We start from the raw sequence: 26070 nt of genomic DNA on the forward strand, positions 1-26070 counted from the left end.
GTAATCTGAGGATTGGGGCAGTAAGCCAGTAAAACACGAGCTATTACTGTTAATATACTTTTATTAATACTCAAAAGCTGGGAAGAACTATACAAATTCAGTTTATTGGAATACAAGATAATAAATTCTTAATTATAGACATCAGTGAAGGCCACAAATTGTCCAAATTTACATCTATTTGGTCTTGAGTATTACATGATTCAGTGTAATTATCAATTACTTTCTAATGATATTGTGCCTAGGATAACACTAAGGTTAATCTGGGTGTCCAGAGTATATGCCTCGAAGCTTAGGGGCAATGAGCAGAAAGGGAGTAAATGTATTCAGAAGCACTCTGAGTTAACAGTGTTGGTCAGTTTAGAATTTCAAAATCAAACTACAGAAAGGCCACAAAATGAGTAACATACATATTCAATAACCATCTGATTCATGTGTTTCCCCAACAGGAAATTATAGGATATATTCTACACCAAGTCACAAAAATATTTTCTTAAAATTCTTTGCACAGAATCGTTAAAACCCTGGCATAAATGTTAGGTGGATTCCTTCAATGCCATGCTCTCAAAAATACATTGAATGAGAGAGAGAGAGAGAGAGAGAGAGAGAGAGGAGTTTGAAAGAAACAACCTTTCAGCAGCTAGAATAAACATAACTCATCCATCACTTAGACTCATTAATCCTGAATGTAAGCTTCTAATGTAGAGATCAAAGACTCTAAGGAAGTGAAACATCTGACAATAACAGGATCTCAGTCACTGCATGGTTTTCCTCATCCTATTATATGCTGAGCTCTCTAGCAATCTTGAGCAATTCAAAACAAATAAATAAACACAAAAGACTCTTTTCAAAAATAGCTGCCTAAATTGAAGGCACAAAACACATGCACACTGAATGCGGGTACATGCCCACACAAGCTGGACTTGTAAAGAGTGCAATGAAAGAATGAAAAACAGAAGAAATCTGGGAGTGGCACTTGCAAAGAGATTTAAGGAGCATGCTGTGTAACAAGATACATGGCACCCTCACTTCATCCACGCAGAAAAGGACAGCACACACAGCCAACACCGCATGAGAGAAGAGATAAGAGGAAGCACCATCTCTCTACCCCAAAACCACACAGCCAGATGCCAGGATCCAACCATTTTTTACAAATTAGGAATTAAAGGAATAGTAAAAGTGTTTTTATTTGGATAGCTGATATAAAAGAAACATTTTAATGCCATTACATTTAATGGTTTTAGAGTTAACATTTTCCAAATACTAAATGGGAAATTTTCAATTGCCCTATGAAGTTAAACTACAGTTGTGTTAACCCTTTATATGATTAAATGAGTATGCCCTCTTTTCATAAACTTACCAGAATTAACTTCCAACTGGATAAGAAACAAGGTATCATACGAGAAACAAACACAGAACATAATATGAACAAAAAATATCATTTAAAATCTGAGCTTACACTATTTAACAATTATTAAATGAGAGTAGTTAGTCTACATTAGTTGATTAATTACAGAGTATTTCAATTTTCCAGGAGAATTCTCCAAAATTCTTAACTGTATGAAAACAAGGCACTTCCATTACTATTATTTTCAGAGTTACATCATTTCTTGTGATTAATGTGCAACACCCCCAATCCTATTAACTGTTTTCCTTTGTTTCTCGATTAGTTCATTCACACAGATATTCACTCATCTAAATGACTGAGCCCAGCTGTGCTATGTGCTAAGGATCCTGAAACACATAATATAGCTTCAAGGAGCCTGTAGCTTAGAATGGGAAACAAGTAAATAAGCAATGACTGCAAAACAAAGCGAAACACACAACAGAGATACACATTATTCAAAACTTCTCATATTTCAAATTGCTTTCATAGATGTTAAGTTTCTATATAACTCATGAAGTAGGGAGGGAAAGTATTTAAAATCCCAATATTAAAGATCACGGACTCCAAAATTAAATCTTTCATCCCCAATTATATAGCTGATTAGTGGCAGAGTCTCAGCTAAATTAATGGAAGCCAAGACTTACATTATATGTTATTTTCTCTATACCAAGCTGCATCTCACAGTTCCTGAAGATCTGACAAAAAGTCACCATCGGACCCACAACTAGTTATTGAATTCATGTGCTTCCTAGATCTGCATTCATACTGGAAAGTGTAGCAGCTAGTGAAATAGTCTCTGTTCTGATCCTCTGAAATTTTAATGACTCTCTGTCCTTTCATTCTCATTTCTAAACTGTGTCTCTTAACCTTTCTTGTCATCCCCTTTCAGTGGAAAGGACCTGAGTTGTTAGTAGCCTCCAAATGAAAAACAATGAGGGCAACCCTAAAGTAAGCACCATTAAACTTTAACTTGGAAAAAAAAAGGGCCAAGGGCAGACCACACAATCTATGTAAGTATGTACATTTAGAGATATGGCCACCTACCAGATGAATAACAACTGTATGTTATCCTGGGAGATTTCTCACAGACAGACATTCCGCAAGCTTTACTTCCAAAGGCTACAATGCTCCCCTCACCCTGCCTGTCTTCAGATATGCTTACTGTGTAAAAGCACAAACAAATTGTCTTAATTACAACAAACTAATAAACTAGTGGTTAAATCCTTGGCCAAATTATGCCCTTATTTTTTCAGCAATGCTTTACTTATTGAAAAATCTTTATTTTAGAAATTTGCTTCTGAAATTGCCATCAGGATAGCACATTATTTTCAAATACCCTCAAAAATGACATTTATAAACTTTAAATGTGGGTGCGGTTTTTGGGAAAAAAATAATTGTTATTAGAGGCAATTCCTTGTTTTGACCAATGACCTCATCATAGGACCAAATGTAGAGCTTCTCAAAGGAGTTAGAAGACAAATAAATAATAGTATATATCCTATAACCTAATAATCACAACATTTTAACTTGACCATCTGCAAGATTCATGAGTAAAGAGTTAATAAAAGAGGCTTTTTCCAGTTAGAAAAATATCTCAGACTTCACTGGCTGTTGCTTAGTTCAAGGGCTTGCAGAACACTCCAAAGAAAATATTCCCTCTAGTAATACTTGGATTAAAATGGTGATTTGGGTGTTTCGGCCAATGAAGACACTAGGGAATTGCAGGCCTCAATCAGACACAGCCTTTGTAATATAAAGCTGAACCATAGGTAGTGTTAGTTTCTCAATCACATAAATTTGGTGGAGGGATGCCAACTAAAGAAGAAAATCTACTAACACACTGTCTACACTAACTCTAGTTATGAAGATGGCTCTGAAATATCCTTTTCCCCAGGAGCCTCTGGAGGAAGAAGTGGTCCACTATCAATTCAGAGAAGCCTGGGGAAAAGGTAGAACAAAAGACACAACCCTGGGGCTTCCCTGGTGGTGCAGTGGTTGAGAGTCCGCCTGCCGATGCAGGGGACGTGGGTTCGTGCCCCGGTCCGGGAAGATCCCACATGCCGCAGAGCGCGTCCGGAGCCTGTGCTCCGCAACGGGAGAGGCCACAACACTGAGAGGCGCGCGTACCGCAAAAAAAAAAAAAAAAAAAAAAAGAGACAATCCTGAAAGCTGTCCCTCAGGGCAAGATCTCTCGTATGTTTTCTAATAAAACAAACCAAATTAAATGAAGCAAACTGTGTTCCTTGACCTAAAAAGGATAAGTTGGTTTCTAATTCTTTCTTCATCCAAAAGATTTTAGTGTGAACCTACCCACTGTCTGGGCTTCCAAGCTTAATATCTATATTTATTTTGCCATATTATAGTTTGCAGGCAGAAAAAGAGCTTTGAGACAGTATGGTACAGAGGGAAGGTAACCAGACTGAAAGACTTGGAAAACTGATGACTCTAGTCATTGCACTAACCCCCATCCCATTAATAAATTCTTATGTACAGACATCAGTGAAGCCCACAAATTGTCCAAATTTACATCTATTTGGTCTTGAGTATTCTATAACCCCCACCAGCTGTGTGACTGTCACCTGTTTGGGTGCCAGGCTCCTTCACCATCAAATGGCCTACCAGTGGGCACTCCACTTCAAAAAGCATCTTTAACCCTCATTCACTTTTGGCTAACAAAGCAAATCATAGTTTTTGTATCACAGACTGTTATGCACAGATGAATGTGTTAATTCATTCTTGGAGGGTAGTTTCTGTTCCTACTAAATTATCTAAAGATTTTCTCACCCTTTGGTCACAAGTAATTACCTCTGTCAGCTGCAAAACTTACAGATCTACTGGGGGGAAAAACTGTGCACACTGTAGAGTGAGACCACGTAGTCCACATGAGCACAGAGCTAATAAACATTTTATAATGATGGATGATTACTCTCCTCAAAGCATCTGCAAGTCCTTCAGATTACATCATTACAGTCTACAAATAGTGTAGAAATAATCCAATCACTTCCACCACGACTGAGGAAATTGAAGGATAAAGAGTTTTTAGAAAGAAATTTGGAAGTAAGATCCAAGTATTAAAAAAAAAAACAAACAAACAAGAAAAGCAATGGAATTATGGAAAATGACACTGAAATAAATAGTAATCAGTTTTATTACTATTATAAAACTTGACATACCACTGACCCCAATAATCCACCAGTGATTCAACAGAAATTTATCTGGGCAATAATGATAGAAAAATAGATGACAAAAAACACTGAAAAATACTCAACAGTCAGAAATTCTTAAGTTTTTTTAAAGATACACCCTAAAATTTGTAAATGACTTAAGGTTATGCTTTGAGGAAACTTCAGTTTTTATTCCAGGGCCAAATTACTGAAAATATTTTTGTTCTGGACAAGTAGTAAATTGTGTAGCCTCAACTCAGAGAGTATCAAATACCACTCTCTAGACAGAGGTCATGACCCTGCCTAAATCCTGTGGAAGGATTATCTTCTAGGCAAATGGTTGAAAAAATCTCCCCTAATTGAATGTTTTACTCATGCATTTCTCTGCACTTCCAAGGACACTCACTGGATATTCACCATCAGGAGCAGTATCTATCTGATGAAGAAAACAGGAGAAAAATACAATTCCTGCTCTGGAAATTATTTAAATCTAGAGTCATCAGGAATAATCCCATCAGTTGCCACCAGAGCATATGGTTTACATTAAGGTAAAATAAGAATGAATACACAAACACATTGCTCAAACTACTTCAGTTGTCATAATAAAAGTACTGCTTCAAACTGTGTTGAAGGGAAAAGAAAGGAAGGAAGGAAGTATTAATAGAAAAATAAGATAGTGAAAAGGATAACTAAGTTGAGTTTTAAAAAGGCAATAAAAGAGAAAGATGTCACCATACACTCTTAAATTCCTGCTTACTCAGGGAGTAAGACCTCATGCAAGGTCCTTGGTTCCTCCCACCTAAAAGAGCCTAGAATCTACCTGCTCTTTTCAAACCAAAATCCTACCCGTCCTGGTCACCACAAGATCTGGTTACTTCATTCTATTCCATCTCTCTCCACCTCCAAGATCCCGTTTGTACTTACACAGTTCAACAAGTGTTTTCTAAATGTTGCACGGTTATGCTTTTCTCGGTAACTGGACAGTAAGCCATACTCCAAGGTTAAGTCAAATCCTTTTCTTATATCTCCCCTGAGGGCTGGAAAGGGAAGCGCTTAATTTTTTTTTAAATATAACAAAATTTTTTAAAACCTGATAACTGGCAATTAATCAAAAAGAGTTCTCTTCCAAAACATAGACAGCCCATGCACTGGTTACAGCCTAGTACAGGAAATCATAAACTAAACCTTTATGGCAGCCTTGAAACACCCTAAGGACATCATACTATGACTTCGGTCTTCATATGTCTCTGGCTTGCCCTATCATAACTCTCCCCACTTCAAATCATCCAATAACCTCACAGGCAGCCCAGAAGTCAGAGTGAAAGTGGTGTCTTTACAAATTAAGAGATATCTGCAAAATTAGGCAAAAGAAGTTATATACACACTACTTTGGTAATTAACAGGTGCTGTCTAGGGACCATCACTGTGGATATGAAACTCAAGACTTCATTGTGGCTTTAGTACTTTATCACATCTACTGCCAACAAGAATTACAGCAGCACTACTAGCAGATTAGGATCCTGCACCAAAAATTATCAACGAAAAACTGAGAAATCATATAAAAATACCCAAATATTAACATTCAAAAAGAAATGGGCAATGCCAAGGACAGAAAAGCACTACCGTGCTGCTAAACTCAAAAGGAATATTCTTTAGTCAAAAACTCCTGAATATCAGAAAAAAAAAGCAGCTCACCAGCTTAAAAACCAAGTCATTCATATTCTGTCCTTAATCCCCTTCATTATTCTATATTTGGATACAGATTTGAAAAACTCCCTAGTAATTGGATTTTATTTAACAAATAATGATATAGCCTTAATGTAGCAGGCACTGTTCTAAGAAACTTTGCAAATATTAATTCGGTTAATCCTACACTGGTAGGATTCTTATCCTATTCCTAATGGGGAAACTGAATCATAGAAATATATGTGCCTGAGGTCACACACAGCTAATGATACAAAGCAGATGCAGGGTCCACTCATTTCAAACTCTGCGCTCTTAACCATTACATTATGTTGCTTTTCCTAAAACATCCCAAGCTAAACTCAACACATTCCCCACCCTCCCCAATCCAGCATTCCCTACACATGCAATGACATCCTCATCCTCTAAGTAACCTACTGCCATGTCCATCTCTTCCATCTCCACTGCCCTTTACCCACCGCACCGCCCCCCCCTCCACAATCAGGAGTTGTCCCTTAAGTTCTATTTCCACTCACCACGTGCTTCCATCCCTTACTCTCCATCTCTACTCGTAGAATTATCATTTAGGACCTCACTTCTTCTTAGCATTAATACAACAGCCTTATAACTAATTTGGCCTGCCTCTGGTCTTCTATGATCTGTTCTCAATACTACCAATAAAATGGACTTATTCAGTATGCACTTATCAATCCAGGTCCCTTGCTAAGTGTTGTGAATGCAAAAATGAATCAAAGCCCTGTTACAGAGGGAGTGACAATACAGGTCTTCCAGCTCTGATCGTGCAACCTGAAAATACTCACTGAAGCTCTACTGTCTGCTGAACTATGTCCAAACTCCTTATCTGTCTTCCAGGTTTTCCATAATATGAATTTTTTTTTCTACCCTTTCACACAAACCAAGTTTTTCCTATTAAAGCCACCTATATTTTGGACTTTCCTAGCGGTCCAGTGGTTAAGACTGCACTTCCACTGCAGGGGGTGCAGGTTCAACCCCTGGTCAGGGAAGTTCTGCATGCTGCATGGTACCGCAAAAAAAAAAAAAAAGCCACCCATATTTTGACATCTCCCTGCATTTGCTCGTGTTCTCTTTCCTATCACAATGCCATCTCTGCCACTTCCATCTAATCTAGCTGAAATCCTACCCAAATACCACAGCTCAGTTTTCTCAGATATTCCCAACCAGACAATGGCTTCCCACAGACCAAAGAACCTTAGCACCTTGAAACACATAGGACATATCCCTGTGCCTTGCATTCTCCTGTTGGCAAACAAACTCTGATTCACAAAGCACATTTAAGTTTATCCTTTGGGATGAATACCTTCTCTGATACTCACCGCAAGAAGAGCTAGCTCAGCTGAACAGTCCTTTCTCCCTATACTTCACGCTTCTTGGCATTCCCTTCCCTCCTCTACCCTTCTCCTCCATCTGCTTTTGCTGGTATATTTCACTTAAGACCTGGTGCAAATGCTGTCTCCTCCACAAAGTCTTCCCAAATCCCTCCAGGTAGAAGTAACCTCTCCCTCCTCCGAGTCCCCATAACATTTTACCTGTGCATCTCTTCTAGCATTCACCATCTGGTACATCATTGACACTATTTATGTACATCTTCACCAGTAACTTAGCACCTCTCAAGAGCAGACACTCGCCTTGTTCATTTCCTACATGCTTATCAACTGATGACCTCTGTGCTGTGATAATGATAATGGGTGGATAACAGGTAATGGGTGATGGCATTACACGTGTTGGTCCTGATCAAGAAGCTAACATAATTAAAGAAAGTGAACCAGATAGCTCCAGAGGAGGCAGGATGGTAGGACCAGGCCAGACTCTGTTGGAGCCAACAGGAATGTTTTCAACTTATGAAATTATTGTTTCAGAAAAGCAGTAACTAGGAAGAAATCAAAGTTCCTGACGTGCCAAGCTGGAACTCTGATGACAGCCCTACAGACAGATGGCTACAGTCTTGGTTTGGCTGTATGTAGCCATTCACTGAAGACCTCATGCAAGGCTCTAAGAATTGTATGGCTGGAGAAGCAGTCTTCCGTGCGGTTTAGAGCTGCACTTCTGGATACAGGTTAAATTTTCAGTTCTGCTACTTATAAACATCAACAGCAGGTAGGCCTCAATTTTTCCATGTATAAAGTCAGGATAGGGCTTCCCTGGTGGCACAGTGGTTGAGAGTCCGTCTGCCGATGCAGGGGACGCGGGTTCATGCCCCGGTCCGGGAAGATCCCACATGCCACAGAGCTGGCTGGGCCCGTGAGCTCATGGCCGCTGAGCCTGCGCATCCGGAGCCTGTACTCCGCAACGGGAGAGGCCACAACAGTGAGAGGCCCACATACCGCAAAAAAAAAAAATAATAAAGTCAGGATAATACTAGAACTTAGCTCATACAGTGAATGTGAGGATTAAATAAGTGTATGTAAGCAAAGTGCTTAACAGTGTCTGGCATATAAGAAGGGGTTAAGCAACATTAGTTACTATATAAATATGTAAAAACTTTTATTTGACTTTAAGAAATTTACAATCAAGTTGGAGAAGATAATATTTGCCAAAACACTTCACCTGAATTCAATTCGGCAACCATTTCCTGAACTGCAACCTGTTATACAAGATACAACACTAGGTACTAAAGAGAGTAAAGAAGCTGAGAATGTATAAGTCTAGGAGACAAGACCAATAAGCGCTCCCAATTAACTATAAGTCAGATCATGTTAAGGAATACTTACTAGATACACTAGAAATGGCTCCCCAGTAAATACCTAGTCCACTGGTTCTCAACTGGGGACATCTGGCAATGTCTGGAGACATCTTGGCTTGTTCAACTGGAGGCGTTGGGGCAGACATCTGCCACTGGCATTTAGTAGAGGACAGAGATGCTGCTGTACATCCTGCAATGCTCAAGCCCATCCTCAACACGAGGAATCATTCTGCCCAATATGTCAACACTATCAGGTCAAGAATCCCTACTCTCCTCCAACTGTAAATGACTCTGCTCTGGAGTTCCAGGTCCCATATCTCTACCCACTGCCTGATTCACTTCTGATGAGACAGGCTTCCTAAGGCTTTGGGAGTGTGGCACTCTGCCAGTATTGTGTAATGGTTGTTTCTCTTGCAGCCTTATCGTCCCTTTGTTCTAGGTCTACCCTTCCACATATCACCCCATGCCCAACCAGGCCATGATCAGATCTATGAAGCTGCCTAAACTCCCAGTTTTATCATCCCACACTGTGGCATCTCAGCCCCATTCAAGCTCCAGTTTTAACAAGGAGGTCTGCATGAAAATATCAGACTATTTTAATTTTTATAGCCTGCTTTTTGGAGCTGGCAATAAAACCTTTTAAACCTTTGCCTGAAAAGAATAAAAGGTAAAGTAAATTACTGTTACCTAACTGTTGCCAATTAAAATAATGAAGCTTCAAATAACTGAATTATCCATTGAATAAACATACTTTAGATTAGACTCTTGTTTCCACAATGATCATTGTTCCTGATGATTTAACAACTTATAACAGACTAAAAAAATTTTTTTTGATGTTTTGACACTGTCTGCCCTATCACAAAGCATGCTCTGCATCAGTGTCTTCTGAAAGAGTCAACATTTCCTGCTGCTTTAAAACATTCACTATCTGTTAAACTTGTAAATTTACAGATATAAAGCATATATCCTCACCCACCCCAACCACATCTAAAAGCAAACTTAAACCCTAAAGTTGTCCCACCCATTAGGATGGCTACTATCAAAAAAACAGGAAGCAGAAAGTGTTAGGGTAGATGTTAGGCAGGATGTAGAGAAACTAGAACCCTTGTGCACTGTTGGTGGGAATGTAAAATGGTGTAGCCACTATGGGAAACAATATGGTGGTTCCTCAAAAAATTGAAAAGGATTGAAGGCAGGGTCTTAAAGAGAAATTTACACACTATATTCATTGCAGCATTATTTACAATAGTCAAAAGGTTGAAGCAACCCAAGTATCCATCAACAGATAGATGGAAAAACAAAATGTGGCATATAAATACAATGGAATATTATTCAGCCTTAAAAAAGAAAAATTCTGACACATGCTACAACATGGACAAATGTTGAGGACGTTATGCTAAGTGAAAAAAGCAACTATGTGTCTTTTACCACAATTAAAACATCACAAATATCACTTCTAGGAATCATTAACTCAAAATCCTCTCCATATTTACAGTTTTGTCAATTATACCTCATCTCTTGATTAACTCTCTGCATAATCTCAACCGCAAAACAGTGGATTTAAATACCATCTATGCACTGACAATTGCCAAATCTGGCCCTGACCTCTCCCCTGACTCCTAACTCAACAGCTCTAGCTGACTAATAGCTAACATGTCTGAAATAAAATTCTTGAGAACACCCACCACACCTGTTCCCCCCATGATCACTACATCCCAGAAGCCTGTCAACTAAAAAATTATTCACAACCTAAAATGTGAGTTATGTTTTATTCAGTGGGAATTTTTAGGACTTCAGGCCCGGGAGGCAGCCTCTCAAGTAACCCTGAAAGCACTGCTCTAAGGAAGTGAGGGGGAGCCAGGACATATAGGAGTTTTGCAACAAAGGGCAGGTAGTCTGAATGTCAAAAGATTATTGTTAACTAAAGAAAACCAGATATCTCAAGTCAAGGAATTCAGCGCTTTTCTATGTATGAGAAGATGTGAGAGTCTAGGCTCACTGAAATCATTCCTTAGATATGTACCTCAGCTACCTGGGACCAGTAGCCTGTGTTTTCATATCCTGAGTTTCCTCAGGGCTCAACGTAGGGAGTGGCTGCAGTCTGACAGCTGCTAGATGGCAGGTATTCTTGTCTGTCCCAAGTTCCCTCAGGGCTCACCGGCTCACCTCCAGCTGGTGGCTGCAATCACCAACTGTGAGACTGTGACATCCTTTGTTTACTGATATGGCAGGCAATATTCCCTTTCTCAATCCCATCAGGCCAAAAACCTTAGGTAAGTGGTTTTCAATAGGTCAACTCTGCCCCTCAGGGTGTAAAATGTCTGAAGGCATTTTTCACTATCATTACTTGGAAGGAAAGGAAGGGGGTACATCAAGAGTTATAGAGGCCAAGGATCTCACTAAACACCCTACAATGCACAGGACAGACTTCCATAGCAAAAATTTATCCGGCCCAAAATATCAATGGCGCTGAGGTGGAGAAACCCTGCCTCTGAAGCATAGTTGCCTCCTCTCTGTCAATTAGTATGTGATCAAGCAGCGAATCCTGTTATATTACCTACAAAACAAGCCCAGAATCTGATTACTTCCACTGCTTTCATCCTGGTGCACATCACCATGGTCTCCAACCTAATTAAATAACTAAAATAACCTCCTGACTGGTATCTCCCCAGTTAGGAGACAACCATCCAGCCATGTCCTCTACACTCTACAAAAACAGTCAGGTAATCCCTTAAAATTCTAAATTAGTTCAAGTCACTCCTCTACTGAAAGACCCTTCCACAGAGCAACAGTCCAATCTCTCCCAAGGCCCTACATACGCTTCACATTCCCCCACCCCACCCCATCCCACTGCCCCTCTTCCCACTTTCCCATTTGTTCCTATGCTTTAACCACATTGGCCTCATTCCTCAAACACCCCAAACACTCTCCAGCCTCAGGGTCTTCGTACTTGCTGTTGAGTTGTTGGAGCTACCTTAAGAGCACTTCCACCAGAGATCTGCAGGACTAACTGCTCTTTCTTTTGTTTGGTCTCTGATTAAATGACACCTAATCACTGAGGCTTTCTCTGATACCCTACATTAAAACACACCTACATCCCCCCTACATCCTCCTTTACACTCCTTTGTCCAGAGCACCTATTACCATCTGATAATGTCAACGGCAAGACAGAAACTCTTTTTGCCCATACCTATATTCTCAGCTCCAGGAGAAGAAAAATCAATATTTGTTGAATAAATGACTGCTATCTTTCCCAACTATTTCAATGTAAAAAATTACAGAAGTTTTGCTTTGTAAATAAAAAAAAAGAAAGCATGCTATGCATACTGGTCTACCACCTGCTTTGCTTATAGAGGTACCCAAATTCTACCACTGACAGCTTCAATTTTTAAGCATAAGATATTAAGCAAAATCTGGCTTAACCTACCACAAATGTGTTCATTATATGATGGCTTCTTCTTTCATATGAAATTGATGAGATATCAGATCGCTTCAGGTGTAATTTTTTTTTTTTTTTCAATATAAGCTCCATAAACGAGGTAGTGAACTTGGAGACTAGTCACTGGCTATGTCTAGCAGAGCATACAGTCAGAGAAGACAATCAAAATCAAAAACATTTAAAGCATATATATCACCTATGCCATGGATTCCCGAATTTCAGTCACTCATATACTACTTCCACAATTTTGGCCAGATCAATGTCCTCCAGTTTTCCTTATAAACTGACCCCACTTCTTTTACTAAGCTTCCTGAAAAGCAATAATTTCCGTTAAATTCAGAGTTGTCCTTTATTCAATACACATTAAAATAAAACTACTAAAATGTAAGTTGTTCATTCATATAATGCTTAATATCTAACACATTGCTGGTAGTTTCCATTTTGCACTCTGGGAAACAGAATACTCTTCATTTATAAAAAAGAAAACATAATCCTGAGAAGTTTGGTGTTTTACTTGATGTCAACAATTAATTGGAATCGAGACTTTCCCAACATCATGTTCTGTTTTCACTCAGTAGGGAAAGTACATTTTATTTGCATTGCTTATATAGTATTCTGTTATGTGTAGTGAGTAGAAATTATACTGTGGATGAAATATAAAGTGAACAGAATTAAAAGTCTCAGATCTGTGGGGATATTTTATTTTGCCATGAGACACTTAAACAGAAATACAATAATTACTATGTAGAGCACTGTTCTGCCACCAACTTGGTTAGGAATGGTTATACAAATGAAGAGTACAGCAGTTTCTCAAAAAGCAGTGTTTCTGTTGTTGAAAAGATCTCAGATCCAAAGGTTTCACAGAAGTTTGGAAATATGATTAAAGTAAGGTCTTCATAGGGTGACCACATTTTCCAAATGAAAAAAGGAAATACACTATCTTCAGGACTAGCCTGTGGTTCACCATTACACTAAGTAAAAAGTTAACCAAATTGCTTAAGTTAGATGGTTACAGTAAAGCTCTCTTGTCTAGTATAGTTGGGAGAAAAAGTAATGTTGGTTAAAATCATTCTTCTTAACTGACTCACTGTATTGTTTTTTCTATAAAGCATTGTAATTTCACACATAAAAGTCCTGTACATACTTTGTAGAGTTATTCTTAAGTATCTTATTCTTTCGTTGCAATTTTGAGATGGTGTACAAAAATATAATTCACATGTATCTATCAACCTGGCTAGACTCTTATTTCTAAATAAATTCTCTGTAGATTATTTAAGATGTTCTACGTGGGAAAAGCACATCAATAGATTATAGAATGAAGGAAAGAAAATTAAGTCTTATAACTTCTATGACTCTGGTTTTATTTTACTCCATAGACTAGGTGTCCTCCAAAACAATATTGAATTTAAGTAGTAGTAGTGTATATCCCTGCCTGACTCCTGATTTTTAAAGTGAATGTTTCTAACGTTTGGATGGTGAATATTATGTCTTGTAAGTCCTGTAAAATTTCAGACACATACACACACACAAAAAAATTTCAGACACAATTCACTATCATAGTATTCCGCTCAAATGACAATGTTAACTGGAAATGTCTTAAGGCCATTACCATGCTATAATAGATGAGGTGGGTAATTATCTAAATCACAGTAATTTCCTCATTTCTGAAAATAGTAATCATATTTAGAAGAACACATACAACATACTCAGTCCCCTTGGCCTTGGTGATTGGTCAAGGGTCTTTAAATGATATTGATTGGGCCAATCAGAGCCTTTTTAATCTTTTTTTTTAAGTTTACCAATGGAAACTAGACAGGCCTCCTCCAGAAACAATGTCTGTGAGGTATGGAGGCAGTGTTTATGACTCTCCATGTGGAAGAAGCCAACTAAGAGAATGAAGTTGACAAGCAAATGAAAGTCAGAGACAAAAAAGCCCTCTCTTTTGAAAGAGTTGATGATTCTAGCTGTTCCCGAATCCTGCATGCAACACAGCCCTTCCCACAGATGAATGAGACATCCCAGTGTCTTCCCAGTCAATGTGCTGTTTGCCTTGCAAACAAGTGTCCTGGTGACACATAAATAACAGACCTCATCCTGAAGTGACACAAAGCATCTTGATAAGAATCCACTAAGAGTCTGACTTTTGTCTTCAAATGATGAGTCCTGATTCTAGGACAAATGGCAAGTTTATGAATTTGCAGTTATTTTTAATTAGTATTATAACAAAGTAAAATGTAATAAGCTATTTTACTATGATTTTACAAAACGTTACCATTGGGAGAAACTGGCTAAAGAATACACAGGATTCCTCTGTATGTATGTGAATTTATAATTATCTCAAAATAAAGAAAAGTGTAATTAAAAAAGCTTTCAGTCTCTTTTATCTTGATGGTAATTAAATGTGCAATTTCTCCTGTAGAGCATGAACAATATGACTGTGGTTTAATCGTAAAGACAAAAACATTTTGCTCACTGAAGAACACCCCAACTTCTTATTCCTGAATACCTGGTTGGTCTGTCAGCTGATATCTCTGAACCACAGATAGCTTTGTCACATCATTTAAAATTTCCCCTCATGCTTATCTTTTACCGCTGTTTTTCAAGTCTAACTTACGTCTACTTAGGTTTATTTTCTTTGCCCTTTAAAATTAAATGCCCCATCCAGATATTAAAACTTTGGGATATGGTGACAAAATGACTTTAGATATTTACTATTTATGGTATCAAAGTATCTTTGTCTTTCCTATCAAACAACAAATCAAGGGACTTCCCAGGTGGTCCAGTGGTAAAGAATCTGCCTTAAAACGCAGGGGACATGGGTTTGATCCCTGGTCAGGGAACGCGGGGGCAACTAAGCCTGTGCACCACAACTACTGATCTCACGCATCTCAACTAGAGCCCGCATGCTGCAAACTACAGAGCCCACGCGCCCTGGAGCCTGTGGGCCACAACTAGAGAAGAGAAAACCTGTTTGCCACAACTAGAGAAGAGAAAACCCGCCTGCCACAACTAGAGAGAAGCCTTCGCACCGCAAGGAAGAGCCCGCACACCACAGTGAAAGATCCCGTGTGCCTCAACAAAGATCCTGCGTGCTGCAGCTAAGACCCAACACAACCAAAAATAAATAAGTCAAAAAATAATAAATACATCTTAAAAATAAAAACAAATCAAAACATGGTTTATAAATGTAGTAAAGACTAACACATACCCAACGGTATCAATGAAATATGATGACCAACACCACAGAATAAATGTATTTTTGAAAATATGATATGCAATTATAAGACTCCAAAGTAAAGCTTATACAACTGGGATCAATGGCAAAGTCAGGAAGATGGAAGAAATAGAGATGGGAAGCACAGGTGCTGTGTCCAGTAGCAGACTCTTGCAGCCACAAGCAACAAAAACCTAACATCTAAAGATTCATGCCAAAGTAGCAAAACTGAAAAGGAAATTTTCAATACAGTTTATGTCTTGACGGGAAAGAAAAAGTGAAAGTTCTTTATTCACGTATCCTATTTTAAATTGACTGCTTTTAAAATAGCACTATCTGGTGGAAAAGTTCCCCTAAATCCTTCCATACAGTCAAGGTTAATCTTAAAAATATAAAGGGGTCTTTGGAAATAGGAAAATATAAAGACTGGATGATTACTGCCACATTTCCATTTACAAATCTTTAAATCTAGCAACTTGATATACACCCATGAAATACCAGCTGTGAGAATGGCATCAACCAAAAGAAAAAAAATTATGTCCAAATGTTAATGAAACTGGTATACCTAAATACAAATATATTTCAAAATTAGTGTCATCTCAGTTCCCTCTGCTGACTGCTAGCCAAGACAGCAGAACTGAAACAGGAGGGAAGGGGGCAGGGCACAACCTTTAAAAGAATGACACAGCCGTAGGACAGGACAAAAACTGTTTAGAACCAACTAGGTCCAAGATGGCGGAATATTCAACTTCCAGTGGACCTTGAGCCTCATTATACACTCAGTGTAATACATTAGCATATGCTAAATGACACACCCACCAGCACCATGACAGTTCTGAGGCTAACCATGAAAGGCCAAAAATAGATGGTGGCCCAATCCCTGGAAATCTCCACCTATTCCCCAAAATAACTGGCATAATCCTCCCAATTATTAGCCTATGAAATTACCCAGCCCATGAAAACTAACCATGCCATATTTAGGAGCTCTCTCACCTTCTGAGATGGCCCAAACTCTCTGTCTGTGGGGTGTGTTTCTCTAAATAAATCCACTTCTTACCTATCACTTCATCTCTGAATTCCTTCACAATGAAGCAAGAACCTCAAATTCACCAGAACATAACTTAGAATAGCACACAAACCTTAATTTAACTACAGAAGGTACAAGCTGCTTTCCTTCTTCTGTGAGAGCTGGTACAGAACATAACAATCAAGTCTCAAGTTTTCTCTTCTATCCCCTTTCCTATACTCTAGGGTAGAAGCGTGAATGAGCAGGGAAATGGCTCAAAGGCAAGGCAGCCTGTCAGGACAGCTTCACTGTCTGACCACTACACTAAATCTATTCAAAGATCTTTTCAGAATTTTGACAGACATTTCTAGTCATCGTTGTGTCCTAAGACTTTTTCAGTTATAGAATCAAATGACATAATTCACAAATATGAACACTTTGAGGTATTTTCTGAAACCCTAGCAATTACCCTATTAAAGGTCTTCACACAAAATTAGCAAATTTTACTCAAAGAAAGTTTATTTCTCTTTTAGACTTAACCATAATGAATTAAGTAAACAATCTGAGAAATGGCAAATAGGAAGCTGTGATAACTTTCAAAACCACCTTTTCTTCTTCTGTAAAGGAGTATGCATTATTCTAAATTTTGGACAACCAAGACGGTTTTCAGAACAGGTAATATACACAAGGGAAAAAAAAAAATACAAAACAGATCAGGCCTCTGTCCTCAAGGAGTTTAAAATTTAAATAAAAAAAGAGAAGACACAGGATGTAACAGAACAATGGGCTGAAGTCCAAAGACCTAAAACTGAGTCCTACTCAATTTGACTCTGTCACTTAGTGGTATGTATCACCTTGAGTAACTCATCTAGATTCTGAACTCAGTTTCAGATTGTTGGAGGATAAAATAAAAATATATATTAAAAGCATTTTTCACACTCTAAAAACTACAAATCAATACTAGGACTATTACCAAGAAAAAAATTAAAGACACTATCATTGCAGTCATGATGAATTGTGTGTAACCTGCCACCTCTGAATCCTACCTTTTCTTATTTCACCAAATAACTGAAAATCAGGGAAATCATGGGAAGCCTCTGCAATTCAATAAATGTGAAAAATCAGAACTTTGTACATGTAGAACGTTGAGTTTTTTTTTGTTTTTTTTAAATTTCAGGTGAAATCATTGTATAAAAATGTTGGTATGGGGACTTCCCTGGTGGTCCAGTGGTTAAGACCCCCGCACTACCACTGCAGGGGGCATGGCTTTGAACCCTGGTCAGGGAACTAAGATCCCACATGCTGCACAGCGTGGCCAAAAAAAAAAAAAAAATTAATTAGAAAAATGTTGGTATGTAGGCCAGCATACCTGAAGTTTGCTTCTAATAAATGTTAACCTAAGACATACCAGAAACATAATCCATACTCATACATGTGGAATGTTGGCATACTGTGCATTATTTATCTGAGATAATAAAAGAAACTGGATTACTTCACAGATAATTGGACTTAAGCATATAACAGTATCAATGCCAGAAACTCAGAGATTAATCAATATCATCTGACAGCATATGTGCAATGCAAAAATCTATGGCAAATTTTCCATTAAACAAGGGAAAATCTTTCATTGAGAGAAATAAGGACATGTAATTTTCTCAACATTTAAAATATTCTCCAATTTCATGAATTCTTGGTTCAAAGGAGTGGGGAGAGACTTTAGGCTCTCACATGCTAAAATCTGATGAGAGAACTGTCAATGGATTAATGAATTAAGCTTTTGCTGAAATGTATGTATGCCTGTTTAAATATGAAGAAATTTAAAAATCTAATTTCAAAACTTGTAATGCCTGTGATCTTCCCTAATCTTCCTAAGATACTGAAATAATACACCTACAGCACTTCATAGAGCATTTCACATACTATATTAATAATATGTTTGCTACTGTTATGTAATTTTTTGTTTTAAAAGTCTTAGTTTGTAACAGTATGAATTATGTGGAGGCTCTGGAGCCCAACAGCCTGGGATTAAACCCTCGGGTACCACTTATTACTATGTGCCTTTGAGTCTGCTCCTGTAGAAAGCCCAGAGATAAACCCACGAACATATGGTCACCTTATCTTTGATAAAGGAGGCAGGAATGTACAGTGGAGAAAGGACAGCCTCTTCAATAAGTGGTGCTGGGAAAACTGGACAGATATATGTAAAAGTATGAGATTAGATCACTCCCTAACACCATACACAAAAATAAGCTCAAAATGGATTAAAGACCTAAATGTAAGGCCAGAAACTATCAAACTCTTAGAGGAAAACATAGGCAAAACACTCTATGACATAAATCACAGCAAGATCCCCTTTTTGACCCACCTCCTAGAGAAATGGAAATAAAAACAAAAATAAACAAATGGGACCTAATGAAACTTCAAAGCTTTTGCACAGCAAAGGAAACCATAATCAAGACCAAAAGACAACCCTCAGAATGGGAGAAAATATTTGCAAATGAAGCAACTGACAAAGGATTAATCTCAAAAATTTATAAGCAGCTCATGCAGCTCAATAACAAAAAAACAAATAACCCAATCCAAAAATGGGCAGAAGACCTAAATAGACATTTCTCCAAAGAAGATATACAGACTGCCAACAAATACATGAAAGAATGCTCAACATCATTAATCATTAGAGAAATGCAAATCAAAACTACAATGAGATATCATCTCACACCAGTCAGAATGGCCATCATCAAAAAATCTAGAAACAATAAATGCTGGAGAGGGTGTGGAGAAAAGGGAACCCTCTTGCACTGTTGGTGGGAATGTAAATTGATACAGCCACTGTGGAGAACAGTATGGAGGTTCTTTAAAAAACTACACATAGAACTACCATATGACCCAGCAATCCCACTACTGGGCATATACCCTGAGAAAACCATAATTCAAAAAGAGTCATGTACCAAAATGTTCATTGCAGCTCTACTTACAATAGCCCAGAGATGGAAACAACCTAAGTGTCCATCATCGGATGAATGGATAAAGAAGATGTGGCACATATATACAATGGAATATTACTCAGCCATAAAAAGAAACAAAATTGAGCTATTTGTAATGAGGTGGATAGACCTAGAGTCTGTCATACAGAGTGAAGTAAGTCAGAAAGAGAAAGACAAATACCGTATGCTAACACATATATATGGAATTTAAGAAAAAAAAAATGTCATGAAGAACCTAGGGGTAAGACAGGAATAAAGACACAGACCTACTGGAGAACGGGCTTGAGGATATGGGGAGGGGGAAAGGTGAGCTGTGACAAAGCGAGAGAGAGGCATGGACATATATACACTACCAAACGTAAGGTAGATAGCTAATGGGAAGCAGATGCATAGCACAGGGAGATCAGCTGGGTGCTCTGTGACCACCTGGAGGGGTGGGATAGGGAGGATGGGAGGGAGGGAGACGCAAGAGGGAAGAGATATGGGAACATATGTATATGTATAACTGACTCACTTTGTTATAAAGCAGAAACTAACACACCATTGTAAAGCAGTAGAAAATAAAATAAAATAAAATGGATCTATTAATAGCATACACCTGAAAGGGTTGCTGTGCAGATTAAATTAGGTAAAAATATAAGCAATTGTAGCCATGCCTGGTACCTTGAAAATGCTCAGGGTCACTTATTATTTTGTATAGCAGTGCTTCACAATAGAAATATAATGTAAACCACATAATCACTAACACATCTAAGGTGCTAAATAGCCACAGATGACTAGTGTCTAATGTAACAGACATCACAGATATGTTTTTTAAATATCTTAAGACTCATATAAGAGACTGAAATCTTATATCAATAATCAAGTAATTTACGTTTGACACATTTTTTCTTTTTTTAATACAAATCTAAAACTATTTTGATTTTATCCTCATTAACCCTTATATAGTACTGATTATGCTTTTAAAAAAAGTATAATAACAACAACAAAAAAGTATAACAAAGGAAAGTAGAGGTTTCAAAACTCTTACAAAGGAAGTAATTATTAAGGTTACACATTTGGCCTCCTAGTACCTTATCTTTCTGTTGTTGTTGTTATTCCAAAGTAATGCCCAGACACCTAGCATATTTCAGGAGAGTACTTTCATTGCCCAAGGATAAAAAAGACAAATGTGGACACTGAATAGAAAGAATATAAATCCTGGGAAACCTGAAGTGAAATTTGTAACTTTACACAGGTCAAATGTGAATGTTAAATATTATGGGTAATAACAGTAAAAATAAGAGGTTTCTAGTATTAATCAAAATGAAAACTATGAGAAACAAGTTCATCTACATAAATTCTTCATGATAAACACAAGCTAAAATATTCTGAAATTCTGGCTTCCTTAATTAGAGACAAAGATTTTAAAAAGTCTACATTTCTATGCACACATACCCACACCCAAAACAAACAACACACCTGCACACCAAAACATTTTTTTGTCAAGGTCAGGGACTCTGAGTACCCAGAAAGTGAGGGCCCAGGGGCTGGGGTGGATGAGCAGCATAGGGTAAACAGATAATTTAGAGCCTCTATCCTGAAGAAGGCTACAGCCTCTGGTCCACATCCTGTAAGTTTCTATTTATTATTGCCCTACATCTCTGCGATAGCCAAGTGAATAAATGGGACTTCCAGCAAACTGTCCAAACAGCTCTCCCCTGGTTCTCTTACTGATCCAAATCTCCTTTGTTGATTCTACCTCTTCTGACCAAACTCTGGACTCCGCACCTCAGGGCTTGACCCTCCCACCTTTTCTGTCGGCACACTCACAGACTGGGTGGGTGATCTCATACATTCCCACAGCTTTAAATACTCTCAACATGTTGACAATGTCTAAATTTATATCTCTAGTTCCATCTGCTCCCCTGAACTCCAGACTCATACATATACTCAGATGCTCCCTCAACAAGTCTCCTTGGATATCCAGTAAACACCTCAATAGATTCAAATTTTAACTATTTCTCCTTCATCTCCTTCTTCATCCCAATAAAGGGCAACATATTCTACCAGGTCCATTATTTTTCTTTTTAGCACTTACCTCCCTCAGACATAATTTGTTTAAATGTCTGTTCTTCCCCAGTAGAATGCAAGCTGCATGAGAGCAGGTATTTCTGTCAAAGAAATACCAAAGGGGACTCATTTAAACTGTATGGAAAGTGCAAGCCCCCAGGAGACATAGAAGGTGAAGTCTGAAGGACAAAACGGAACCAATCATGAGAAGATATAGATCAGGATGTTCAAGGCAGAAGAAATGACAAATGCAAAGGTCTAAATCCAAAAGAAGCTTGTAGAGACACATTGAGAGAAAGAAAGCCCAGGGAGATGGAGAATAGGGAACTAGAGGCAGAGGAATGAGAAGGGAGGAATGAGGGGTGAAGTACAGTTCCAGGGCTTCAGGGAGAGGGGGATGTCAGGTCCAAAGGCCTGGAGGCAAAAGGGAGGCAAATTCAGTATTTCAATAGAAATAACAAAGGAGAAGCTACCAAGATCTCTTCCAGAAGGCCTCAACTGACCATTTCATGCTTCTCCAGAGGGTTCTCTTGATATGTTAATATCTGTTCAAATTAATTTTGAACAGCTAAATGGTAGCATTTGCACAGCCCAGTCAGCTATGATCTGAAGTAAAATAGAGCAGTTCCTGTGGAGAAACGGAAACTGAAGAGACCTTACCACCAAGTTTATATGGCTTAGAAGCCCCTGTCTACATTGGGCACCGTCTCAGAATCTTTCCACCTAGACACCCAATTTATGACATTTCTAATCAAAAGCATGGACATGCTGCATTCCATGGGGAAAAACCCTAACATTTCCAATAACGATGCACTTTTTAAAAAAAGCCCCTATCACTAATCAATACCATATCCCGACTGCAAGTAATAAGCATTTTACTAAGGCCATTACAAAGGGCTATTAAATTATTTCTTCTATTTGTCTTGTTAAAAGGCTGTTCTCTATTAGCCCCTTGATGGCAAGTGTCAATTGACATCTTGGAAAATGTCAAATCATGGAAGATGGATTTTTGAGTGAGAAGTATGACAGGATAAACTGTACCCTCATAAGTGTCTGAAATAGATATTTTCAAACTTACTCTGGGTCACTTTTTTGTTGCATTAAAACTATGCATTTTCAGTTGGCTTTAGCAGAGTTTGTTTTCAAAAACTCAATACTTAAAGTTAGTAAAGAGCAAAGAAGAAGTTCCATTTCTAAAAATCAATGTTTCTTTAGGCTCTTTCTCTGCAAATAGACTTTAGGTTACCCAGATGATGTACTCAGTACGGTAAATCACTGGAAGCAAGAGAATTTGTTTAAACTGTTGTGTCCTTTTTCATCTTCCTGAGATTTTATTTTTGTTTAGTCACTGTTCTGACATGCTTAGGTTTTGGTTAAATTCAATTAATATACAATGTCATGATTTATCACTAAAAACAGCATGATTAATTGACTTTATAATCAGTTATAGAACTCTTTTACACTTTCTTAGTACACTTAAAATATTCTACTTCCTAAATGAAGCACTACTTTTTAAAATACAAATTCTTTGCACAAAATCCGTTACCAGCTGTACCTTCAGTTATGGTAACACCAAATGACTGGAAGTGTTGATTAAACACTCCAAGATTTAGATTTGTGTGTTTAAATGATTACTTTTATATAATCTTTGTGGAAATGCAATCCATTAGTCTTTCATCTATAGAGATTTTTCTTCATTATTTTTCATTTTTTATCTCAGACCTTCTCTGAAACAACAGGTAAGGCAATCAAAACCCACAGTATGACTTCACTCATGAATGTAGAATTCCCTCCTTGCTCCAACATGAGAAATATGGCTAAGGGCAGAAATGAAGATCCTTGAGACACTATGAGCTGGTGGGCCAATCTCCATCTCCATTGCTTATGAAACACTCTACCACATTCCTCAGCCACTTCTTGGTTTTGGGGCTTTATCCTGTTATCATATTGGATGATCTCAACATCCTGCTCATAAAACATCCAAACTTCAGAGCTCAGCTTTCCCAATTTCTAGGGTCTTTGTCCCTGCTCAGCCACACCTTAACTTTATCACTATCTAAACAAGCTCCATTGTCAAGTTCACTATGTTTCAACTGCCACGCCTGATCACAATGTCCTTTTCCTCTCTTAGAATCTTCTGTGTTCCTAGTTAACCTTCATTATAGGTAAGCAGTCATGCTTGCCCTCTCTGCTTCCTAAGGCTATCAGTATCCTCCTGCCTCAGTCATCACTGTACTCAATCAGGACCCATTTTCATATCATACAAATCCATGCCCCTGTAATCCAACACCACGTCTTCTGTGCCAACCACCTACCTGAATCTGACCTCCCAACTGTTCTTACCACTCACAATCCAGGGCTCTGGATATTGTTAGAAAAATCCATGAAAACATGGTTATCAATCTTTCCTGGACATATTCATGATGTTTAAGTTCAATGGCTCTTTATCCCTGACCAGGAGTCCCTTTTCTCTTGTAGAACCTGCTCCTGGCTGTTCTAAACTGTTTCTACAATCTCCTCTCACAGCAGATGACCACTCCTTCCTAACACTGTTGTCCATCTGTCCAACAAACCAATTTACTGTCCAAAGCTCTATGTTTTAACCAATCCTCTCTTTTGTCCCAGAACAGAAGAAGAGCTTTTCCCTTGGTGCCTCCAGGCCTCCTCAGTGCTAGAAGAACATTCTCTTGGCTCTTTTCCTCCTGCAAGCTACAACACACTTTCCCATACTCTTATACATTTTCTATAATTATAGCCCATGCTAGATGACTCAATTGCTCTCCTGAACTATTTGCATAGGACTCGAATCACTCAACCCAGAACCCTAACTAACACGGGAGTTAGGGGCACAGTGGAAAAGCCACATGTAACTGATAGTCAGCCCTCCATATCCACGGATTCAGCCAACAGTAAATTGTCTAGCACTGTAGTATTTACTACCGAAAAAAATCTGCGTATACCTAGACCCATGCAGTTCCATCCCATGTTGTCCAAGGGTCAACTGTATTCTCCTGGCTCCCATGCCATTTCCAACTCTTTATTTTCACTTCTCTCTAACCACTCTTTCCCACTTCCATCATCAGCTCGTCTTCTGGGCCATAAGTGCACATACCACCCACATCTCCCCATGGAACCTGAACTTCTATTGTATAGAAGTTTATGAAGGCTTAGGTATAAAGCACTTAAAAGTGTCAAGTCACCCCCCACAGAAAAGCTTTTTCTGACCACCCCAGAGAGGGTCAGTCTCCCACAGTGGCTCATCTCCAACTAGAACAGATCACATTGCATGGCTATCTCTCTGATACTGGGACCAGACCTATGGTAGGCTGATGTTTCCTAAGAAAACATGGTCACCCCTCTCCACAACATTTCTTCCTTACCTAATATGTCTCCCACATGGCCACCAAATTAATCTCTCCTAAATCCCATATTGATCCTCTCATTCTTCTATCAAAAACTTCTAGCAATTTTCCCACAGCTTATAACAAAGACCAAAACTTCTTAGCCTGGCTCTTAAACGCCACATACACCCAAAACTACCAATCAATCTTCTACTGATAACTTCTAAGAACCCTCTGCCTTATTCTACAAATATACACAGTACTTTCTCCCACCTGTGGCCTCCACTCAAGCTCACTTATATAACTGCCATGTCTTAGTTGTGTGATTCTCCCTCAGCTCAGGCAATGTTCCCCAGGAGTCAGGGCCTCCTTAAGGGCACCCTCCTCAAATTCCTCTTCCTCACCTATTGAGCAAAATGACACCAAACTGCTGAGTTCCTAGTCCATTCAGTCCACAAGCCGAGCACTTTATTTATGTGTATATATAACTCCCCAACAGGATGGTGAAGCCAGGGATATCAAAGATGATGTTTTAAATGTTTGTAACCCTCACTTTAACTGACAACCAACATCTTTACCATCAGCATTTATTTATAATGTGCCAGGTGCTGCTACAAATGCTTTACAACGGTCTTGTGGGATATATACTACTATTTTTTCCATATGCGAATGGGCAGCCTGGGTCATAGACAGGGGCCTACACAGAACTTTGAACACAATGGGTACAAAATTATATCTGTGAGTGGATAAATGTATTACTAATAACCATGCTCTGATACTGCCACATAAGTTAATGTGTCAACGTAGAATGCTTTCCCATTCTTCCCAGCCCAGCAAAATCCTCCGAGCCTTCAAGACCCAATTCAAATGTTACCTTTTCAAGAAAGTCCCCTGCTAACACCCTGGCAAATTTAGTTGCTCCTTCCAAAAACTGTCTTTAATACTTGTAATGTGTCTTCATTATAACACTAAGATTATTTATAAGACTGCTCAGTTAGAATGAGTTTCTTCATGGCAGTTTGTTCAATACTTTTCTCAGAACAACTAAATGGAAAGTAAAATGAATGTAATTTATATCTGC

The 26070-nt window shown here is 38.4% G+C and overlaps 1 protein-coding gene across 2 annotated transcripts in view; it reads right to left on the minus strand.

The window, feature by feature from the left end:
* Window positions 1-26070, minus strand: part of ARHGAP42 (Rho GTPase activating protein 42) — a 284736-nt gene that overhangs the window by 163310 nt on the left and 95356 nt on the right. The gene's annotated exons all lie outside the window — the stretch shown is intronic.

The sequence above is a fragment of the Phocoena sinus genome, chromosome 8, assembly GCF_008692025.1.
Source record: "Phocoena sinus isolate mPhoSin1 chromosome 8, mPhoSin1.pri, whole genome shotgun sequence".
Lineage (NCBI taxonomy): Eukaryota > Metazoa > Chordata > Mammalia > Artiodactyla > Phocoenidae > Phocoena > Phocoena sinus.